The sequence below is a fragment of the Leptonychotes weddellii genome, chromosome 7 (assembly GCF_054177405.1).
Source record: "Leptonychotes weddellii isolate Sample4059 chromosome 7, ASM5417740v2, whole genome shotgun sequence".
Taxonomy (NCBI): domain Eukaryota; kingdom Metazoa; phylum Chordata; class Mammalia; order Carnivora; family Phocidae; genus Leptonychotes; species Leptonychotes weddellii.
Window position 1 is genome coordinate 63072559 of NC_138375.1, and position 17891 is coordinate 63090449.

General features: G+C 38.9%; 1 long non-coding RNA gene across 1 annotated transcript in view; it reads left to right on the forward strand.

Annotated features, from left to right (window-relative positions):
* Positions 1-17891, forward strand: part of LOC145722630 (uncharacterized) — a 172449-nt gene that overhangs the window by 40166 nt on the left and 114392 nt on the right. The gene's annotated exons all lie outside the window — the stretch shown is intronic.

Here is a 17891-nt window from a genome sequence, read left to right on the forward strand (position 1 = left end):
TTAACCAGTAAAATATAAATTGTTCTCCCTTAAGAACAGGGAAAACTTAATGATGGACTAATGACAATGATAATAATATCATCCCAAAGACATTTGAGCTAGGAAATTGGAAAAGGAAGGAGACATTATTGGGACACTGTGATAGGCCCTTTTTTACATGATTTCATTTAAGCCTGACAATAATCCTGTTAGATGTCATTTTTCCCATTTTATGGATGAGGAAACAGGCTTAGGAAAGTTAAAAGTCTTGCTTAAGGTCAAAAAGGTAGGAAATGCAGAGATGGATTTCAAATCTAATTCTCTCTGTCTCTGAAGTCAGCGATTACTTCATTGCATCTGGCTACCTTTAACAAAAATTTACATTTCTAGAGCATTTTACAGTTTACAAAGCCTTGTTACATGCATCATCTTATTTGATCATCATGAACTCATTGAAATAAGTATAGCAGTAATAACATTCTCACTTACACATGAAAACACCAAAGATTTAAGAGTTACATGTTCTCCTGAGGTTATACAGATATCATACAACTGAGCTGAGGCTAGTAGGCAGGTTTCCTGACAAGTTAATGTTATGGAGTAAATGTTTATGTCCCCCGCAAATTTGTATGTTAAAATGTAATCCCCAATGTGATAGCATTAGGAGATGGGGCCTTTGGGAGGTGATTAGGTCATGAGGGTGGAGCCCTTATGCATAGGGTTAGTGCCCTTATCAAAGAGACCCTGCATGGTTCTCTTGCCCCTTCTGCCATGTGAAGACACAGTGAGATGGCAGCTTATGAACCAGGAGTCAGGGTCTTATAAGACAACAAATCTGCTGGTGCCTTGCTCTTGGACTTCCCAGCCTCCAGAACTGTGAGAAATAATGTCTGTTGTTTATCAGCCACTCAGTTTCTGGTAATTTATTATAGCAGCTTGAACAGACTAAGACAGTTAATGTTCTTTTATTCTTTCTTCCTGACTTTTTTGGAACATATTATGTAGGATATCCATGAAATTATGTGACAGAAAGAAATGGGTGAGGTAATGGGTGTGAGGTAGGGGGTAGAGCAAATGGTGAACTCCAGTTCCAAGAATAAAAGTGACAGGATGAATAGGCTAGGAGGCAATTACCATAAGAACTTTTAAGCCCACAGCAAAAATCATTCTCAATGGGGAAAAACTGAGAGCTTTTTCCTTAAGGTCAGGAACACAACAGGGATGCCCACTCTCACCATTATTGTTCAACATAGTACTAGAAGTCCTAGCCTCAGCAATCAGACAACAAAAAGAAATAAAAGGCATTCAAATTGGCAAAGAAGAAGTCAAACTCTCTCTTCACAGATGACATGATACTTTATATGGAAAACTCAAATTACTAGAACTCACATAGCAATTCAGCAACATGGCAGGATACAAAATCAATGCACAGAAATCAGTTGCATTTCTATACACTAACAATGTAACTGAAGAAGGAGAAATTAAGGAATTGATTCCATTTACAATAGCACCAAAAACCATAAGATACCTAGGAATAAACCTAACCAAAGAGGTAAAGGATCTATACTTTAGAAACTACAAAACTTATTAAATTGAGGAAGACACAAAGAGATGGAAAGACATTCCATACTCATAGATTGGAAGAATAAACATTATTAAAATGTCTATGCTGCCCAGAGCAATCTACAGTTTCAATGCCATCCCTATCAAAACACCATTGGCATTTTTCACAGAGCTGGAACAAACAATCCTAAAATCTGTATGGAACCAGAAAAGACCCCAAATCACCAGGGGAATGTTGAAAAAGAAAGCCAAAGCTGGGGGCATCACAATGCCTGACTTCAAGCTCTATTACAAAGGTGTGATCATCAAGACAGCATGGTATTGGCACAAAAACAGACACATAAATCAATGGAACAGAATAGAGACCCCAGAAATGGACCCTCAACTCTATGGTCAACTAAACTTCTACAAATCAGGAAAAAATATCCAATGGAAAAAAGTCTCTTCAATAAATGGTGCTGGGAAAATTGGACAGCCACATGCAGAAGAATGAAACTGGACCATTCTCTTATACCATACACAAAGATAAACTCAAAATGGATGAAAGACCTCATGTGAGACAGGAATCCATCAAAATCCTAGAGGAGAACTAGGCAGCAACCTCTTTCAAGACACATCTCCAAAAAAAAGATATGTCTTGAAAGGCAAGGGAAACAAAAGCAAAAATGAACTTTTGGGACTTCATCAAGATAAAAAGCTTCTGCACAGCAAAGGAAACAGTCAACAAAACTAAGGCAACCCATAGAATGGGAGAAGATATTTGCAAATGACATTACAGATAAAGGGCTGGTATCCAAGATCTATAAAGAACTTCTCAAACTCAACACCCAGAAAACAAATAATCCAGTCAAGAAATGGAAAAGACATGAAAAGACACTTCTCCAAAGAAGACATACAAATGGCTAACAGACACATGAAAAAATGTTCAACATCACTAGCCAGCAGGGAAATACAAACCAAAACCACAATGAGATACCACCTTACGCCAGTTAGAATGGCAAAAACTAACAAGGTGGGAAACAACAAAGGTTGGCGAGGATGTAGAGAAAGGGGAACCCTCTTACACTGTTGGTGGGAATGCAAGCTGGTACAGCCACTCTGGAAAACAGTATGGAGGTTCCTCAAGATGTTAAAGATAGAGCTATCCTACAACCTAGCAATTGCACTATTAGGTATTTACCCCAAAGATACAGATGTAGTGAGAAGAAGGGGCACATGCACCCCAATGTTCATAGCAGCAATGTCCATAATAGCCAAACTGTGGAAGGAGCTGAGATATCCTTCAGTAGATGAATGGATAAAGATGTGATTCATATATACAATGGAATATGACTCAGCCACCAGAAAAGATGAATACCCACCATTTGCATCGACATGAATGGAACTGGAGGGGATTATGCTAAGTGAAATAAGTCAAGCAGAGAAAAACAATTATCGTATGGTTTCACTCATATGTGGAACATAAGGAATAGCATGGAGGACCATAGGGTAAATGAGGGAAAACTGAATGGGAAGAAATCAGAGAGGGAGACAAACTATGAGAGTCTCTGGAGTCCGGGAAATAAACTGAGGGTTACAGAAGTGGGGGGGGGGGGGGAGGAATGGTGTACCCAGGTGATGGGTATTAAGGAGGGCACGTGTTGTGATGAGCACTGGGTGCTTTATGCAACTAATCAATCACTGAACACTACATCAAAAACTAATGATGTATGTTGGCTAACTGAACATACTAAAAAATTTTTTTAAAAAAGCACTTCTAAATAGATAGTCAAAGAGGGGCCGAGGGGGAATGGGCCTAGACTTTTTTGACATTTCAACAAAGACCAGAACATGTACTTACTGTATAAAAAATCTCTTCTGTCTCCAGCTCACTCATTCATTCATTCATTCAATAAATACTTAGTGAAGACCTAACATGCCAGGCAAGGGGGATATAAGAGTGAACAACGTAAATATGTAACAGCTAGATACTCGGAGTTTATGGTGTGATGAGGAAATATTACCACTGCTTATTATTCCTGCCAATCCTGGCTCTTCCCACACCAGCTGGGGGTGGGGACAGCTAATTTGTGTAGCATTTGTCGGGTCATGGTGTAAATAGTTCCACCTGTGGCTGATTGTAAACTGCCAAGGTGATGTCAATTGGTTCTCAAAATTCCCGAAAATTTAACAGTCCGCTCTCCAGGCTGTGGAGATACTAGCCCCCACCTCACCCACCCTACCCTCCCACATTTAACAGTGGGACTTATTCCTTACAAGTTTGAAAGGGTTTTAAAATTAGGAGGGTGTTTCCAGCATTAGGAGGATAGCAGCAAGGTTGGCAAACGGTAGGGTAATGTGGGTTTTTGTTTTTGCCCAGAGTGACAGAAGTGAGGGCAAGGGAATCCAATAATACTGCCAAGCATATCTGGGGAGCTCTAGTGAAAAGCTAGAGCTCACTAGGAGTCTGCTAATGATCTACAAGTGGACCCCCGCTCAGGAGATGGACAACTTTAGTAAGTGTGATTTCTCCCCAGCTTAGCTTTACTCTTTTCGGTCCAGTTTTTCATGTAAGAGCCTTACCTGAGAGAAGTAATGTGATGACCCATGAATGTGGGTCGGTAGATCACACTGGTCTGCATTTTGCTGAGAATATGTCCTTAAAATTGTTACTAAGTGGTTTGGACAGAGGGCAGGAGCTGCCAGGGGTTCAGGGGGCCAGAAACTTGCTGGAAGGAAATGTAGGTGCAAACCTAGAAAGCAGAGTGAGGAAAACACTAAGAAATTCAAAGCCTCGGGGCGCCTGGGTGGCTCAGTTGTTAAGCGTCTGCCTTCAGCTCAGGTCATGATCCCAGGGTGCTGGGATGGAGCCCCACATCAGGCTCCCTGCTCAGCGGGAAGCCTGCTTCTCCCTCTCCCACTCCCTCTGCTTGTGTTCCTGCTCTCTCTCTCTTTCTGTCAAATAAATAAAATCTTAAAAAAAAAAATTCAAAGCCTCATGAATCCCACTTCATAATTTTGCTTGGGCCTGGTGAAATATGCACATTTTAAGCTATCAGCAGTTATAAAGTGGTAATGATAAGAAAAGCAGGTCAAAAAATAAAGTAAGGTAACTTGGAAGGATTTCTTATCTCCTATCTTTGCTAATAACCCTGAAAAAGACATTTGACAGCAAATAAGAGTTTACAGCTGTTTTGGCTCCCATAGAGATTAAAGGCTAGTCTTGGCAATACTCCGCAGTACTTAGCAGCATGTGTGAAATTACTCATGGAGATTCTTCTCGTTTTGTATATTTTACTTATTTTTTATTTTTATTTTTATTTATTTTTTTTTCAAAGATTTTATTTATTTATTTGAGAGAGAATGAGAGAAAGCACATGAGAGGGGGGAGGGTCAGAGGGAGAAGCAGACTCCCTGCTGAGCAGGGAACCCGATGCGGGACTCGATCCTGGGACTCCAGGATCATGACCTGAGCCGAAGGCAGTCGCTTAACCAACTGAGCCACCCAGGCGCCCTATTTTTTATTTTTTAACCACAGTATGAGGCTGAATTCTTTCTAGATGCAGTAAAGTGAACCACCAGATTGCTTTTCAGTGATAGTACAAAACTTTTTGCTCACCTAAAGAAGAAAAAACATGACAAGTGATGTTTGGTACTGCATCAAAGTTCCTGAAGACCTGCTCAATTGGAAATTATTTATTTGGTAATCAGAAAATGTTGCAAATTCCTAATGAGACATTGGTCACATGAATTAGTGGTAACGATATATTTAATTCTTTCTTTAATACAGAACGTATAATTAAGACTCAGTACTCTAAGACATTTACTGGATAAATAATGACCCCCCTCCCAAAAAAAAGGCAACAATCTGGATGTGATTATAAAGATTTAGCTTGGTCACCTCAAGGATGATCCATCTCTATAATAGAAACTAATATTCAGACAGGTGAAAAGATGGTGGTGAGGAGAGAAGGAGAGAAAGCATAGTTTCACTGTGACATTAATGTATTAATATTACAGAGCAATAGTTTGTCACCATCTATTCGCCAGTGATGTCTACTAAATGTTCAACTGGCTAAATAGTACAACTAACATACACAGGCTCTTCTGAAACAATACATTATAGGATATTTCGGGCAAGCTATGATGGTTCTAAAATTATATCTCAAATAAATTCCCTTGGACAAGAGTATATGTGAATATACTTTAATTCATAACCCTGTTTTTTAATTCTTGCTTATAGGATCTAATTCCTTTCCTTTTCTCCCTTCCTGTCATTGGGAATTACAGTTTGACAGCATAACAAATGAGCATCAAGATTTAGTAGGTGCTTCTTTTAGAAGCTAGATTTTTCTCTTCTTTATAGATTTATTGCCACACCATCTCCAACCCTTATCCCAAATGACATTGAGCTTTAATACTCAAGGAATTTAAGTTCCCAATTAAAATTAGGAAAAAACCCTAAGAGACCCATGAAAACACAGCTCAAACAACTTAACTCTGCTGTCTAACTTAACTATTTTCCTATTTTTGTGCTTTCTTTAAATTATAAACTCAGTATAAAACCAATATTAAAGAAAATTTTGAAAAAAAAATTAAAAATCAACTGGATACTGATATAATTATTTTCAATTGTACATCTGTTACTGCGTTCTTTAGCTTGATGTATATGCGTCTTAGGTAGTTGTGATTAAAGCATGCACTCAAATTTGTATTACTTTCTTTTCATGAATATCTTTTAGTGATTATTCATTGTTTTTTTCATTGTTGCATATCCACTGAGTACTTGAAACAGTGCCTAGCACATAGTAACTGTCATAAATAAATACTTTAATAAAGGATGGTAGAAATGTCAGAGTGCCGAGATGTTCTTTAAAAGGGTGTACTGTATTTCTTACTAAACTGGTCCAGGTACAGCTGAGTAACAATTGTTGTTCGTGAGACAAAGTGTGAGTTAATGAATCACTATATCCTGTTTACTTTCTTCTAAGATGTTTCAAGTTTCTCCTCTGGCAGGATGCCCCAGGCTCAAGTGTGATATGAGCTTCAGGTTCTGCCAGTATGGTCTTGGGCTTGTTTTGAAGACTGTACACCGTTGATCTCCAGGGGCTCCAAGGGGAAAAGAAGGACATATTCTTCCCTCGCAACTCATGTTTGCTTTCCCCTGATAGTGAAATTAAGCAGTCCATGTTCTTGGAAGCTCAGCAGGGCAGTTGGTGGGAGAGACAGGTCATGGTGAGCACCAGTGGGACTGAAAGAAATCCATCCCATTTCAGTGTGGTATAGCATGGAAGATGAAGATGGGCTTCACCTGAACGGGCCACATTTTCCCAATGCTAATGGGGAATCTGCCTTAAGGTGGTCTTCTGTGGAGGCTGCCTAAATTCCATCCCAGTGCACTTCAAGGTGTACTAGAATTGTGGGCACAAAAACAGTCCTGTACGCTTTCTCCCCTTGCCTGGTCCACAGTTAGAGGTGTGGATAGTAAGAAAGTCAGTAAACTGTGCTGATAACTTTCTATTGAACAGAATAGCTCAAAAGCATCTCAAATACCATCTTAATGAACTGACCAAATTAATGTAGTCTTTTTTGGTCATTTAGTGGAAAGAGCCTGGACTTTGCATTTAGACCGATCTGGCTTCAAATTCTGGCTCTGCCACGTAATACATTGGTTGTATGACTTATGTCACATGAATGAATTTCTTAGCATCTGAATATTCCATCTTGGAAAATGGGAAGAATAATTCCAACATTTCAGGGGTTTGTGAATATTAAATAGGATCATCAAGGTGATCATTTGAAATCGCATCAATCACATGTGATAGGCACTTAATCTGTTTTCTCTTCCTTTTTAGAGACCAGCTAAGGGCTTGGGACCACCTGGTTCTTTAAGCATAGCCCTTTGCTTTACTAAGGACAGTGGTCTTCCAGTTTTAAAATAGAAGTCTACAGTCATATCGGAAATTATAAAGGTTTGCTAGAAGTCCCTAATGCCCACTGTTACTTTGTAATTATATGAGATCAGTTTGGAGATTTGACTGTCCTTACCATTCTGTATGCTGCTAATCTAACAGAACAGTAGGCTCGACCAGAAGACAGATCCTAGGCCTTACATGGTAACTTACACACAGAGAGCAGTCCGACAGCAAATCCCGCAGAGCTCAGATTTCCACTGATAGAATTCAACCCTAGACATAAATTACACGGTGCTTACAAGGCAAATGAAACACAATCTGTCAAGATGGAATCACCAAGCTTGCACCTTGCAGCCAAAATGGATTTGATTGAAACAAGTTTCTTTGCAGATTCTTATTTCGGATTCTGACATTTTCCAACAGTTTGTTTAAAAGTTTTCTGAAGTAACTGAAAAGTAATTGTATTTTTTGGCAACATGGAATCCCTAGGAAAGCACCTAAAATGCAGCAGCTGCTGGCATAGGAAAAGGAGATATTATAGATATTCTGCCAGAAATTTAAAGGTATTTTTGTACACTGAAGAATTGCAACTTAAGTATCTTACTTTACCCAAATAACACCTTTTTGCCTTCAACACAAGATGCTGATAATTTATCAGCCTACCAAAAACTCTTGACCAGCCTAGTCTCAGAATAAACAATATGCAGTTTTGAGAAAATGAGTGAGCATAGTTGATTATCAAACTGTTTGGTCTTTTCCCCCAACTGATAGGTGAAAAATTGTAACTCCTGGTGTATCAGGTATCCTGCCAGGTATAAGCAGGTCCTCAGCTCTTCTCTCCAGCATCCCTGTAAAGTCTCTGTGGGAAGCAGGTGCTAGGCTTGGCAGCTTGCACCCTGGCAGCTGATTTGGTGTTCGTTATCATTTCTGCAGCTACTCTATGGGGCACTCATTATCCACACTGCCTTCAAGCAGTGGTCCAGATGGTCTTCACACTGCCATGTGGGTTAGGGAAGAGCTGCAGACAGGGCAGCAGTGACCAGGTGTGTGGTGTGGGCCCTGTTGTGTGTCGGGACATAAAAGGGAGGCTGGGATGGAGAAATGTACCTCCTTCAGACTGTTTGCTCTCCTCCCACTGGCATCTATTCACTAGGGATTATAGGGCGATCACACCTGCAGAGACTGCTTCAACTTTTTTGTGTGCTGCAGGTGAAATAAGAGAAGATGAACAAGAAGGTATCCTACCCTAGGGCAAGGCAGACTTTTAGGTCTCTCTTTCCCATCAACAGAACATAGGCAGGTAGAAGACAATATCCTATAAAACTCATTTGCAAAAATCATCCTTTATTGAATTTCCTGTATTAAAGTAATTTCTCTGTTCTACTAGATATGTGACTATGTTCTCATTCCCTGACATATCAGTGTCTTTTTTCTTTTCTGAATTAGTCTACATTTACTCTAATATCACTTAATTTACTTAATTTTGCTATAAAATTGATTGTGACCTTCATCAGGTGACACATCTTAGCATCAATTCTTTTGGCCTGACCTGAAACTATTTTCTCCTCCTTGTTGCATAAGTATTTATCAACAAATACGAAGAATCGCCTTAGCATTTATTAATTCATTTAACTAATGCTTTTGCCAGGCATTGTGCTAGGGTCTAGGAGTAAAAAAGAAAAATGAAATATTGCCCCTGTTCTCAAGATGCTTATAGTCTGAGGCTACATTTATTTCCCAAAATATGCTGCAGAGAAAACACATTCCTGTAGCTGTTTCACTCCACTCTGCTTTAAGCCTCCCCAGACCCCCCTCATAAAACATATTTTTTGAAATGTTATACACAGTGTACATCAGCATATTAAAAGCTCTGGAGGTTTGGTGATAAGGAATCCTATTAAATTTTATATTACTCAGATAAATTTGGACACACATTTTGTGTAACACCTGTTGGTGGCCCAAGAAACTAGCATTTCTCAAACAACAAATGAAAAATGTTTTTCTGAACATCTTTCCCATTCTAGTGGGGGAAGAATTCGAGAGAAACATTAAGATCTTAGACTTCCCAAATAGGCTATTGAATTCAGAGCATTTTAAGGAGAGAATTATGTATTATGTATTTGAAGGAGTTGTATGCAAGTTCAAATTATGCGTTATTATCACTTACATAATTGCATTTTAAAATTCTGAACTCCTACAGGGAAGGTTTAAAGGATTGTCGTAACAGATCACCTTCCCTTGAAACTTTATCATTGTGCTTCACCAGTTTCCTCCTAATTTTGTAGCTCTCCAAACACTGTAAAGTATCTGGGCCTTTGTTGTAATTAACAAGATCTCAGGAAGATCATATGGTTAGTCGCCTGGCATGGGTTGGAAGCAGGAGTCCCCATCCTTTTGGGGGGCCAAGGCTTACTGTTTTCTAATGCTCTGACCTCACTGAGGATTTCCTGATAGCATCTGGCTCTGTCACTTTCCTACTTGAAATACTCTTGAGCAGCTGCCCCTCACAGCAGGGTAGCCGCGAGTGACTGGCTGGGGATCCCTGTTGTAAATGACAGCTGCAGGGTGATTTTGGTCATGGCTGCCAAGAGGCAGAAGTTGAGTGAAACATTATAGAATTTTCATTATTCACAGTGGTAGTGTGTTCATGGCCAAACAAAGAGGGTAGCAGTTGCATACAGAAAAAAAAATTGTATCCATTTTTTCAAAAACCTCACTAATGTCCTTTCATTCTCAGAAAGTGGAACAAGCAAAACAAAACTGAAGGTAAATTGAATATTTCAGCCCTGGCCAATGCTGCCTACTTTATGTATCCTTGGCCTGAGAAACTGAGCAGTACTACTACTAACATCTACATTTATGGAGCCCTTTCCCAGTACCAGATACCACTGTCTATAACCATTATCTGAATTTCTCCTCCCAACACACGTAGGAAGTAACTGCCTTTTTACAGATGAAAAATCTGAGATTTTGAGAGGCGTATAACTTGCCCAAGGTCATATAGCTAATAGCTTATGAGTCAGAGACTCAAACTGAGACCAACTCAAACAGAGACTTACTGGAAAGTCCATGCCATTGACATATGGCTGGGTGAGTTTCTGAAGTCTAAGAACAGTAGCTGTTGTTTAAAGAGATGGCTTTTCCCAGCAATAGTACAAGGTGGTATTTCTAAGCCAACGTGAACAACAGGAAATGAATTTAGCGATTGAATTCCATTTTTGACTGCTGAATTTCAGTGTAAATTTACAGTGTCAATTTCTATTCTGGCTTTCCCCTTCAGTAAATAAAGACGCTAAATGATTTTTGTGGACGTGAAAATGACTACCCTGCTTATCCCAATTTAATAGCTTCTTTTAGATTAAGATGGCTTGATTATTGTTTGCTTCTGTTCTTCAAGTGCCATCTTGTCCCCTGACTACACTGACTGAAATAAGGATCAATCAATCCTTAGTTCCCTGTTGAGGGGACAGGGTGGGAGTGGGATATGCATGTGAATTGGGCCTGAAATTTGTGGAATACAGTCATTATGGGAGGCAAAGCTTGGAAACATCATGATTCTTGTGGAAATGGAAAACCCTTCGTGGGAATTGCAATCAGGCTTCCATCCATGTTGATGGTGTTGTGTTAGTGCTAAGAGGTGCATTTCTTAGGAGTGCTTTTCTTTCTGAGCACATCTTAGGATTTCCTTTACGGCTGCTGAAAGATTTTTTTTTCCTTTCTTTTAGGGATTAAAAAGGGATTTATTCTTAAAGAGCTCAGTTCCAGTGTGAGAAGTACAGTGATGTCCTGTTCTCTTTCATGCGGCTCTCAGGGAAGGAAAGATTGGAGGCCAACCTATTCATCTCCCAGCCACTATAGATGGGTTGATGGAGGCATCAGGAGGTCTTCAGAAGACCTTTTGACTAAGAGATCAGAAATAACTTCTCTGAGATAGTGAGGGGAGGGGCTCGGTCCATATGTTATTGTATTTTCCTCATCCCACAGTTCTCACAATTCATCCCGAACTCTTCATTGCCAAATTTTGACACAGAAGTTTCTTTTTTGATAAGGCTGAATGCTTGGGGCTGTTGCTCACCATTCTCACTGCAGCCAGGACTAAGGTTTTGGTCAGTATTTGAGATAAATTTTTGTTAGAGTGTTTCCATTTAGATGCTCCAAGGCCGTTACATCAAGGAATAGACACATTTGTCTTGTCCTGATTTAATTGCAGAAAGCAAGGTTGGTTTTATATGCTATAAAGCTGTTTTCAGGGGAGATAGAGCTTTATATCTATAGTTCCAGGGTTTCGTTTTGTTGAAACCTTCAGTTTTTCTTAACACTGCTGAAATTATAATGCAGTTTCACTTTATGAGCCCCTGAAATGGTGGCTACAGTCACCACCTGGTTTACCAAATTGACAATGACATGTACAATATGGAGTGCTAGGAGCCAGCTCAGCCGGATCTGTGGCAGCAGTTCACAGGATCTGCATGCTCTGCCTTAGGAGACTGCTTCGTAAAGGTTCATGCTGCTGCCAAGAGAATGTCTCCCCCCACCCTTGACCATGTTGCTTTTCTCCTTAACAATAACTCCACAGAGCCCACTTGCACACCCTACTATGTCAGCCTTAAGTCCTTGACCAAGGTGCTCCAATGAACCAGTCACCTCTAACTGCTTCTCTTAGGCTTTTCCTCCCTCTCTTAGCTCAGATCAGCTTAGTGTTGGCCACTTGGCAAAGATAGACTCAGTGTCCTTGCCGCTTCTTCCAGTCATCCAGCTTTGTATACCTTGAGTGCCATATCTTGCTCCCTGGATGAACTGGCTGAAATGAGATCCATCCATCAATCTTCAGACCATCGGTTTGCTGAAACAGAAGCACTTCTTCTCCTCCTTCTCCTCCTCCTCCTCCTCCTCCCCCTCCTCCCTCCTCCTCCTCTCCCTCCCCCTCCTCCTCCCCCCTCCTCCCCCTCCCCGTCCTCCCCCTCGCCCCCCTCCTCCTCCTTCTCCTCCTCCTCCTTCTTCTCCTTCTTCTTCTTTCTTTTCTTTTCAAAAGGAATTTTTCACTTGAAACCAAGTGAAAAGCAAGCAAGTACCTAAGCATAGAACTTGACGAGTTGAATACCTCTAGGTCCTGGCCTTTTCCACTTCAGAATCAGTGTTTCCTATCGGACTGGCCACAGATGTCTGTTTCTTTCAGATAATGAGAAAAGATGATTGCCACACATCAAAATAACAGGCTCCTCTCAGCTCCCAAATTTCTCTTAGTGCAATCCTAAGATGAGCCCCACAGTAGCCCTTTCCAAGTCTATCATTAATGATAAATGACAAAATTATACATTCTACAAATATATCAAATGTTATTTCAATCTATGATTTAAAAAAGGGGGTCCTTCTTTTTCATCCCCCCCTGAACATGAGCCTTCACATCTTATTTCATTTACTGGGGTACTCTGGTACTTTGAAGTTAGTTCCATTCCATCCTTTGCATCAACTGAATCCCAACTCTTTTGTAAGATTTCCTTTGGTGTCAAGCCTGGCTCTAACTCTCCTGTATTATACTCCAATTGATTGGAAGAACCTCTAAAGATGTCCATGTCAGTTCTTACTTCATTCCTATAAATAATCAGGGGACACCATCATATATACAGTACATGGTATGTTCATATATTGTTTGATGTCCTACAGAGGTTATCCACTCCCTAAAGACAAGGGCTGTGTGTTTAACGGTCTAGAGCTATGACATACATATCTGGCCACCTAGAAAACACTATTTAATGATAATTATGTGGAATTCAGGAATTGGGAGGTACCTTATCCATAACTTCAGGATAATGTGTTACTTCCTTTTAGGCACAATAGATTGATTCTAGGAAGTGAAGACACTTAGAGATAATACCACTTTGAAAAGGAAATATCAAAAAGGTTGCTAATTCTCAGTGGAGAATCTATCCCTCTTATAAAATTCCATTGTATCTGTACCTTTTATGACAAATATTACTTTTTATTTTAAATTATAGTTGAAGTTACAGACATAAGATCTCTGAGGACAGAATTCCTGTTGCAATCATCTTGATATATTCTTCATATTCACATAAGCACCATGTCTTGCAAATATTAAGTACTCAGTGAACTTCTCCTGAATTAGTAGAGATGGGGTGGGCTGTGGAGCCATAATGCCAGGGAAAGTGGATTTAAATGATATGCTATCTGTGTTGTTGATTTGGGCTCCCTTTCTATAGGTCAAGGCCCCTTTACTACATTCTTGCTCTCTTCACCCCATCCCTGATCTCTATCTGAAGGGACAATACCTATAGAAAAATTTCATGAACGTTATTTTCAACTTTTCACCTATTAATTGCATATGGTGTAGAACTAATTCTTACTTCGTACTTTTGTTCCTTTCTCTTTATCCCTCTCCTTTTGTTTTTCCTTTCCCGCATCTCTCTTTCCACCCACATCTCTTTCTTTCTGAAAGCCTTCCTCCCACACTGATTCACTTTCTTCCTACAGAGATGAACATAAAAGTGATGAGAACAAGATAAAACAGATAAATACATATATGGAGTGGGATGGAGTATACAACACAGTTACTGAGACTGTCTTTATTCTGTGTATATATACCTTAATGTCTGTTTCATAGGATATTTACTTAGGTGATTTTTAAAGACCAGTTCATTTTCATAACAGGCTTTCTATTGTTAAGTGATTAAATGCAGCATAAAATGACAAAACAGTTACGGAATGTTCAATATATTCCTGGGTAATTGCAACAATTGAAAACTTAATTCCTTTTTCCTTTCACAAGCATTTGTTAAGTACAGACTATATGCCTGGCAAGACGTAGGACACCGAGTATACAAAGCTGTTAAGACATGATCCTTGCCTTTTATGAGCTTTCCCAGTTGGGAGGGTGAAATGACAAAATCCCACCTCAAAAAGCCCAGGACAATATTAACTCTTCAGTCAGATTTTCTAGGAAATGTTCTTGTTTTATAGAAAAATATTGCATGAATCTTCCTTTCTAGCACTCCAGAGTGAATGAGAGAAAGAGAGAGACCAGTTCTCCACCCCCAATATCATTTCAAACTTATGAGTGTTACTTCAACACCTATTTGCTATTAGTTTTACTAATCGCACAGAGAATGGAAATAATGATGTCACTGGGCAGTTTCTATTCTGCTTATACAGCTTTACCTAAGTTTAGTTAGTTCACTTGTCCTCCAGCCTCACAAAGCTTCAGAATCACCGGGGCAGCTTCTAAATAGACCCACTCCCAGATATTCTGATTGAATTGTCTGGGTCATGGGGAGGTGTTGAATCTCTCAAGATTTTAATGTACAAATTGGGTTGAGAAATGCTGATGAAATTGGTTGGTTATTAGTTAGTTGGATCACCCCTCCTCCACAAAAAATTAAAATAATCATAAATAGCAAGAACAGTAATTTAAGGCATTTAAATAGAAGAGATTTGGGGTGGGGGTAGAATTCAAACTTTAGTTCCCTAAAAGGAAGAAACAAATTAGTGCTTTAGGAAACAGAATTTTTCCTGGCACAGATTCTGAGAGAAATTCTCATGCTTGATGACAAAGTAAAGGCAGCTTTTAAAAAACTATGTTATTGAAGCTTTATTGAGGTATAATTAACATGCAAAATCCTGTATGTTCTAATGTATACAACTTGATGTGTTTAGAGGTAAGTATATACCCATGAAACTATCACTGCAATGAAGGCAGTTCTTAAAGGGATTATAGGGCTATGGTTTTAGTGAATAGTCCTGAGGTCTTCAAATGACACACAGACAGAACTTAGAATACGATGCTAGAGGAACAATCAGATAGCGTTGCCCCTACACCTTATCGTACCTCACACTTTGAGGACATTACCTTCAAACAGCTCCTCATGGGAGCTGGTATTAAGCCCACCAAATTTCTACTTCCTTAGGAGGGCTTGAATGAAATGATCTTGTCACTGCTAACTCATTGGCTTTGAAAACCATGTAGTTGAATAGTGGGTAAGGATATTTTATGATGAAAATAAGTCATATTCTCCTTTATGTAGAAGGGTGGGAGTATCTGAAATCCAAGTCAGCATATTTCTTAGGAAGCATTTTTGAATTCCCTAGATCACTTGAATCGGTGCTTAAGACCCCATTTACTACACTGGGGTGTAATCTAAAATAAGTTTGGGCCCCAAAAGTATTTAGGCCCACACTAAGCAGTGTAAAAGAAAACTGTGTGCCATACATTTCATGTCTCCTTATATAAAGAGCTCCTTGAATGGGTAGAAAATTCAAAACATAGTAGAAATGGGATCAAAGGTTATGTAAGACAGTTCCCAAAAAAGACATATAGGTAGCTCTTTAGAAAAGAAGGAAAATGCTCAACTTCACTTATAATAAGAAAAAATGCAAACTAAAATTAATCTGATAGGTCATTTTTAAAATCTATCATATTGGTAAATATCCAAAAATTACGCAGATTGTGGGGAAACATGGACTCTTGTACATTACTGATGAGAGTATAAGTTGACATAGCTCTATGGATGACAGTTAGTCAATATCAAACAAAATTACAATTCACATAACATTTGATCCAGCAATTCACCTTCTAGAAATTTAACCTGCAGGAATGTACAAGGTTACTGCCACAGAATTATTTGTAAGATCAAAATTTGGATAAACCTATATGTCTATATAGTAGTACCATTATATGGTATATCCATAAAACTGAACACTATGAAATCATTACAAAAACATGAGGGATTGTTTAATTTACCAATTAAGAATGATCTTCATCTACTATTGAGGAAATAAGGGTGCATATATACATGCACACACATACACAATATATATGTATAGAATTTTATATATATATTTATATATATTTTATATATATGTTATATATATTATATATATATATAATTCAAAAAGAACCAAAAGCAGCACCCATTATCCCATTATATATATATGATTCAATTATATATATATATATATAATGATGTTGCTTTTGGTTCTTTTTGAATTATCAACCACATGAATGTATGTACCATTCAAAAGTAAAGTTACAGGCTATTATTGCCAGTTATCAAAAACAGTCACAAGAACAGGCAAGTAATATTCTTACATGAAATCCCATTCTAAGGCAAAATGGCCCCCTGGTGTGCCTACCTCCATGGGTACAAATTCAAAACCAAGTCATTTTCCATATTTACCTACTCTGTAGAAATATTCATTATTGACCTCTCTTACATTGGAGAATGTGAACAAAAACAATGATTGGAATTTGGCTGCTCTAGTTAATGGGAAACTCACTCCTCACTGCCATCCATGACTGAGCACATTGTCTTCCTGAAAAATTCTCCCACATACTCCAACTTTGAACTCCTTTCCCATAACTCCTGATTCTTCTGGTCTTAGTCTACCCATCTATTCCTCCAGAATATACCCGAGTATCTGGGTTGGGTTTCCCCTCCATGTGTTCCCAAGTACCCTATTAACCATCACAGTGATCTTTATCCTTCTCTATTGCAGTCATCTCTTAACTTGTCTTTCTCCTCAGGATTCTAAGTTCCTGTAGGGGCAGGGACTGGGTCTTAATGCACTCCCTGTTGTTTCATTAACATATGCCACAGAAGCTGCCCAGTAATTTGTACTCATAAATATTTGTTGAGTGAATGAATAAGGGACAGTTTTGTTATCAAAGATAACTCCTAAATCACAATAAGGAAACGGATGCTCTTAGCATAAGCTGTTCAATTTTGGAGAGCAGGGAGAATAGGGGAGACAATTTCTCAAAAATAAAAAACTCTGCAAAGTCATTAGAAGGTAAATTTAGCAAAAGATAACTTTAAACACATCTTTTTTTATGTTTTAAAAAGTGTTACCACTTGTCTTGATTCAGTTACTTGCAGTTCTCTGTTTCTGGGGTGAAGAATGTTGACACTAACTTCTGTTCACATTCTTCTCCCCTTCCCCGGATAACCTAGCAGGTAACCAGGTGCCCTGCCTCTGAGCTGAGAATTGGAGTATCATCTTCACCATTTTTGCATCCATTCTGTTCAAACAAATGGACCATTAATTTGAAGCATGGTATTTTTGGAAGTTAAATAAATCTGTGGGAGAGCACTTAAAATTAATGTTCAGAATTATTGTCAGAGGACCTATTTTCTCCAACCAAAGTTTATGCATCAACAGACCAATTGCAAGTCATGACAGGGCATGGAGCCAGTTTCTCATCCTTTCAAAGTTTAGTGCTGACAATAATACTTGAATTTTATGTGTATATCCACATGCACACTGCCCAATTTGGCTGCTGTCCCCTAAAAAGCTGTGAGTATATGACTGACCAATGACTCCAGGCATGGACAGAAAAGAAGAGAGACCTGGGTAGATAGAAGCTGAAGTATCCAGAGCAAAAATTAACATTTATAAACCCCTTCTGACATCTGCTTTCATAATTAAACAGAATACATTAGGGAG